Here is a 7,305-nt window from a genome sequence, read left to right on the forward strand (position 1 = left end):
TGAGTAGTGTTAAGGCTATGTAGCATGTGAGCTCGAGTGAGCGTCTGGCTCATACAGAGCGTTTTCCATGTTAGAGCGTTCTACTGAGAGAGGATATTAGCACATGTTTTGCACGTGTTAGGAGGTGAAATGTTTGGTAGCAGAAAATAGTAACTGCCTTGTGTTGTGGAATTTGAAAAGATGGCGGGTCATGCAGCACGTTGGTTAAGGTTTTGTTGTATTAATGGTATGTCTTGGGAAGTGAAATGGTTTACCCTAAAAACTTTTCGTGAGAGGTTTAGGGGTACTGGTTCGTTATCTCCCTAAAGCTATTTTCCCAATTTCTTGCCAAAGTTCTAGAGCGCTTCAGGTTAGTTTTCAACTTCTTTTCCTTTTAACTTCTTTTGTTGAAAGTTGCGTTGTCAGTGGAGTGTAGGATGGCTAGGCTAACTGGTGATGACGATGGAATTTTGGTTTCTCCAATGGATCGGGTGAGGGAGTGCACTCCTCTTGTTTTGGATGAGATTAATTTTTTGTCGCGTCGTAGGGCTGATCTGGGTAAGTAGAAGGCTATCGCTTCTGACTCGAAGACCACTAAGCGGAAAAAAACTGTGGGTCGCTCTAGTTCTGGTTTGCGCAAGCGAACTGGAGGTGTGGTGTTCAAGTGCCTGAGTTCTAAGAGTGGGGTCGACCTGAGCGCTCACAACCGTGGTGTGGCGAGCAAGGGAAAAGCTGCTACTGGAGAAAGTTCTAAAATTGGTACCTTGGGGAGGCGGGGTGGCGACCTGGGAAGCGACTTCATCTGTATTGGGAAGACGGGGAAGAAACGTGCAAAGAAACAATCTGACTACAACTTCGGGTCCGCACCCATAGATAATTGTCTTTTGGAAGGGATTGTCTTGGATGGTGATAAAGAAGAGTTGGAAGGCCAAGATTTGGACAAGACTTTGGAGACCATGGATATGGCTTGCGGTTTGGTAAGCTTTTAATCTTCTCTGGTTCGTTTATGTCTTATTGGCAAGAGTAACATTGATGTTTCTTTTGTAGTTCCTTGCTGGGTATCAGAAATTGAAGAAAACGGCCCAGTTTATGGAATTTAAGGAAAGCAATGTGGGCAAGATAAAGAATGAACTGTTGAGCTTGCAACTCGCTGGAGAGGCTGACAAGAAGGAATTGGGGGATTTGAGGAAAATGCATCAGGACGCTGTATCTGGGAGGTCATCGATGGATAGTTTGATGCGTGACTTGCAGGAAAGACTGGGTGCAGTAACTGAGCGAGCTGTCGTACTTGGAGATGCTAGTACTATTCCTACTGAGCGAGCTGACGTGCCTGCTGATGATAAGCATGATACTCCTGGTGCCTGACCATTGCTTATGGATTTCTTCTTCCTTTGTATAAGTTGTGAGGTTTTGAATACTTCTCTCTAATTTAAGATTTGTAAGTGGTTGTAAAACAATATAACTGGTTTCCTGGGCTTGCCTGGGCAGTTTGCTTTTAAAATGGTTGGGGCGTGGCCCATATACGTTAAGAGATGATACCCTAGGGAAACCTAGGCAGTTCGTGTTATTGATAACATAGCGAACAGGTGTACACATAAGTGGCCGTTCGGCTATTTTGAAGAACTGGTTTCCTGAGTATGTTCAGGCAGTTCATATTTGCACTATGGAATGCATGTTTGCTTTAAAGTAATAGCCTACTTTTGTCTGAATGCTTGTTGCATATTGTTTTGACATTTTTGTAGGAATTTGACCTAGAAAGATATCCCATTGTCTAGGAAAATGTATGATGTTCTGTAGCGCTTGAGTTTGATTGAGCGTACTGCCCCGGAGAGCTTTTTGACTATTCTAGAGAACTATCTACACTTAGTTGACCCTAGAGGTATAATATATTCAATTAGTGAGAAGTGTTGGAGCTGTGAAGCCTTTGAGCTCGAGCGAGCGTTGTAGCTTAAGTAAGCGTGTTGCTCTTAGAGAGCATTCTACACTTAGTTAACCCTAAAAATGTAGGTTTTGAACTAGTGAGAGATGTATGAGCTATGTAGCCCTTGGCTCGAGTGAGCGTTTGATCGTCCATAACATTTGAGCTCTGGGGAGCGTTTAAGTTCGTTTGAATGTTTTGCTCTTAGAGAGCATTCTGCACTTAGTTGACCCTAAAAGTATAGGTCTCCAACTAGCGAGAAGTGTTAAGGCTAAGTAGCCTGTGAGCTATGTAGCCCTGAGCTCGAGTGAACGTTTTAATGTGGAGAACGTTTAAGCCTTGTAGAGCGTTTTAGTTCGAGTGAGCGTTCTTTTCTTAGAGAGCGAGTTCTATGTTGACTTGGTAACATTAAGAGATGGTAGTGCTTGATGCAAAATGACAATAATGTGTATAAATGCTAAGAGTAAGACTCATACAAATGGAATTTTTATTGATAATATATTTTTAACAAGAAAGTATTCCAAGGACATGGAAGTGGCTGTCTATCTTAGGTTTTGATCCAATATGCTCCATTGCCAACGACTCGTTCCACTATGTAAAGGCCTTCCCATGTTGGTGCCAGTTCCGAGTCATCCTTATTCTTTTTCAAGACTAGGTCACCTGGTTGGAAACTGTGAGGGTTAACTTGCTTATTGTATGTCTTCCTCAGAGTTTGTTGGTAGGATGCCACTCGAATGGCTGCTAGGTCGTGTCGTTCTTCAAGTAAGTCGACCACACGAGCAAGAATGGAGTCGTTCTGTCCATATTCGATGATCTCAGATCGAGTCATTGTAATTGTCATCTCGGTAGGGATGATGGCCTCAATACCGTAGAGTAGTGAGAATGGTGACTCACCTGTACTAGAACGAGCTGTCGTTCTCTAATCCCATAGGATGTTTTCTAGCTACATTGGTCACTAGCTTTTGTTCTTTTCGATCTTCTTTTTCAAGTTTTCCAAAATTGCTTTGTTACTAGCTTCTGCTTGACCGTTAGAATGCGTGAACAATCTTAATCTTGGCCAAAAATTCATTGACTATTTTTCCCTTTAACTGAGAGTAATTGTCCATCACCAATGTGTGGGGAAGGCCAAATATGGTAATGATGTTAGTCCAACTGAAGTTTCTGACATTAGACTCTTTGACATGAGCCAAGGGAATCGCTTCTATCCATTTGGTGAAGTAGTCTGTTGTAGCTGGGACGAACCGAAAACCTGTGCTTTTATGTGGAATGAATGGACCCATGATGTCCAAGCCCCACATGTGAAATGGCCAAGGGCTGGCAATGTTTACCAGTTCACGAGCTAGCTGAATGATGTTGTGGCCAAATGTTTGGCACTTAATGCATTTGAGTACATATTTCTTGGCATCGATCTACATTCGTGGCCAGAAGTATCCTTGTGAGATCGCTTTGTGGGCCAGAGAGTGACCTCCTGTGTGGTTTCCGCATTCTCCCTCGTGGATTTCTAATAAACGGTATTTTCAGGGTTTGATTATTTTAAGTCCAAAGTCCAAAGTCCGTAAACATCCAATTAGTCAAGTTACCTTACTCACGTGGGTTAATAGGATAGGTCGAGTAAGGGATCCTCCATACCTTAGGGCTCGGCAAGGTTCACAATTGGATTTACAGCTTTTAGTGAGTAGGATTTTAGGTTATTTCTCAAGTTTAGATAAATTAATAGTAATGCAAGTAATGTAAAATAATAACGATTGACTTCTACGTAAAATAAACAAGGATAGAGATACATGAAAAAGGGTTAACCATACTCATGCAAGAATCAGTTTCAATTGTTAGAGTACCATATCACTACAGCTCTAATCCGTCTCGAGTTCATAGACAAACCCGAGACGGCATTAAGTATCGATCCCTAGTGAGATGCACGCATCTCTGAGCTAATCTCACTAGCATAAGGAGTTGAACTAATATTCCATCTCTAGAATATCATTTCAGCTCCTGGTTCGATTCGACATCAACTGGACAAACCAGAGAGCTAACGGCTACCATAGGGTATCACGCGAGACATTTTGGGTCTCTCGCGAGACTATTCTGGAGTATCAGCACTCCAAACTTGGACAATCTCAATCATTTTGGGACTAGATGCATAATCTACACCTAATTCCTAAGTAGTGATTCTGGAACATCAAAGTGTCAATCTGAATCCTCACATGAGCATCATTAACCCTCCCCCTTGGGAGGATTTTAGCTCATGGTCATTGGATGATTAATTGATATTGCTGTATACAATAAATAATTAAAAGAAGAATAGGAATTTAACTTGAAAAGAAATGAATTTTATTAAAGTAAAAGACTTACAGTACTAGATGCTGGAATGAAAAGCTACTGGAAGGGAAATACAAAAACACGTATTGGAAATGAAAGCAGGAATGTAAAGCTAAAACTAAAATCTAAAAACTAAAGTCCCTTTCTCATATCTCAAATATATATCCCCTCCCACGTGAAGCCCCTTCTTTATTTGTTTTGTCTTTTATCCAATTTGCAACAATCTAAACTTTGTATTACAAAGTTTGTCTTTTCTTGTTTTAATTTGTTTTGTTTTTTTCTTCCTTTGCAACATCAAATCATGCATTGATTTTTGTTTTGTCTTTTTCCAATTTGCAAGGTGGCACACAAGTGTCTTGCCACTTATCGATGCATAATGACTCATCATGTCTTGTGGACCTACAGATTGGGTCTACGTGCTGCGTCGAGTGGCGGCTCAAATTTTGGCGTTTTTACAACTTTATGTCTTTGCATAGAGCTCGTCGCCATGGTTGCTCTGGTAGTTCAATTGCCGAAATCGGCGTCTAGGTTTGAAAGATGTGAGCTTCGGAAGTTTGTTGCTTCTTTACACGTGGAGCTGTTTTGCACTGGTTTCGTCCCTTTGGAAACTTCGGCTCTAGTTAGGCTCTGTTGGGCTTCACTGGGGCTGAGTGGGAAGATTTCAAGTATACATAGTATTCCCTTACTTTGATACATATTTTATTATCATATTCACGTTAACTGCGAAAACCTGCAAAAGTACGAAAATATAATTATTTCATGATTATTAAACATATAATTAACCAAAATGCTATGTCTCTCGGGGTTTAGTATTACAGTTTTGGGTGTTTGTCACACCACCCCCGAACAGCAGTTTGTTTGTCCTCAAGTAAAGAAGCGACATTAAAATGATAAGTGGTCAAAAATGTGATGTCCTAAACTAAGTCTCATTTCGCAGAGTGAGGTTGTATTGACCGTATACAACAAGGCCTTAAACCACTAGCAATTCCCTAGTGGACGAGTTATAGCCTCGTGAGAGTTTTCCAAAGAAGATACTCACAAACTTCATCTATACTACAACGACTCAGTAACAAAGGTTTTATTCCCTGAATTAATCTCAGATATCTATACATCTCACTAGTGGGGGAAACAAGGATTAATTCTTTCGAAATTCAAGTTAATATACATACAATAATCAAAACATCTACATATGATCATGCATGCAGTGTTCTTTATAATGAAATGTACGAGCAGGGCTGTTTCTGGATCCTCTAGATAGCTTCCTTAAGTAGGTTCTCACTGGTATGTGTCGAAACACAATTTCTCTCTTATTTTTCCACTCAAGTATTCCTAACTCCAGTGTGCAGTAGGCACACATTTTCCTCACATACTCAATGACAGTCAGAGGAGCCGAGATTGAGAATTCACATCTACTACTTATTATCACACCACCCTACATTTAATTGAGCTAGAAGTCTTTATTAGATATTATGGGGCTTAGGTGGTAGTGTAGAAGAAAATGGAATGGAAAATTCAAAAATGATAAGTAGGAGAGAATAAGATATTTGAGATATTTATACTAGAGAAATCCTTATTTTCTTTCCTGCTTCTAACATGAGTTTCCATACTTGGCTTTTTTAAGCTTTTGTATTCCCTTTTGATTTGATTTTGAGGGAATTTCTAACTTTGAATTTTCTTTTGAATTTTTTGGAAACATATTTCTATTTTTCTTTTTCTTTTCTTCTGAAGCAGGTAATTGATTTTGATTTGTGGCAAGTTTTTCTCTTCATTTTTCTGCACTTCATCCTATTTCTCATACTCATCATCTAGGTGGGCTTATTTATTTGTGGTTAATAGATGGGTAATGAATTTTTGGTGAAATAGAAAGGGTTAATGAAAGGTTCAGTTGGGCAACTAACGGTAAATTTTTTTTACAGATGTGAATTTTTGGCTATATCGATCCAAAGAATGCCTAAATTCTCACCTAGGATTCGGGTAGTGATCAAGTAAGTAGATGTGTGAACTTCTCTATTCGGAAAAACTACTCCTCTGAGGCATTACTCACATATCACACATTTTGAGACTATTTAGTTAGATTCTCACAAGATATGGAAATTAAGTTGTCTAACCGTGGGTCCCAGAAACTTACTACTATGTACATTTAATGATAGTCAGTGCAAGAATGCTCATGAAAATATGTAAAAACTATTGCATACGTATTAGCTTAAGTTTCTAAGAACAAGTCCTAATTATAATGCTAGGGTGAGATTTCTAAATATCTTTCATCACAGAAAAGGAAACGAAACTTTGTCACTAAATACACTTATTTAGACATAAAATAAAACTATATACAACTATGAATGTTTAATTTTTGCGAAAGGTTCTCACCACCCCCAAATAGTAGGACGCTGTGTCCTCAAAGTGTCAAGAGGAAGAAAGCATATACTTGAGAGGCTTGAGCAAAAATAAAGCTGATATCTTTAACAGAAAATTATGTTAACACCACATATAGTATACAACACAAAAAGGAAAGGACACTGTTAGGTTATTTATTTTTCACATCAAAAAATAAAACAACAAATATTTTTCACATTAACTTACACTGCCCTAATCATGAATTAGGGGTATGTCCATTCTAGCTTCATCTTTATCGAAATGACATTCCTTTGCGTCACGACAGTTTATCATAGTCTGCCAGACTTCGCTCCATTTCCTCTTTCTAGAAGTGTCCAGATGAGCTATCATGTCTACGTCATTAGGGAAGCAACGAACGTTCCTCAGGTACCTTGAAGAGTGCCGACGCCTAATCCAAAATCTCAAAGAACGAATTATCCTGTTCGTCAGACACATAGAATCTACTTGTACCCAGTCATGAAAAGCAGTCGCAAACTATAGGAAGAATGTCCTCATTATTTGGCATGCGATAACTTGCAAAGTGATATAATGTTGTCGAAAAAGACGAGCCCTTTTCAAGTTCTCAATTACTAGGTTCGTGATGTCGAAGGAGGTATGTTGTTGAGCCAGAGCATGGAAAGTCTTGCAAGCTGATTCAGAGGTAGTGGAAAAGTGTCAATCCCCCATGATGTTCTAAAGGATAAACAACATGGCAGTCC

Source organism: Coptis chinensis, chromosome 6, assembly GCF_015680905.1.
Source record: "Coptis chinensis isolate HL-2020 chromosome 6, ASM1568090v1, whole genome shotgun sequence".
NCBI lineage: Eukaryota > Viridiplantae > Streptophyta > Magnoliopsida > Ranunculales > Ranunculaceae > Coptis > Coptis chinensis.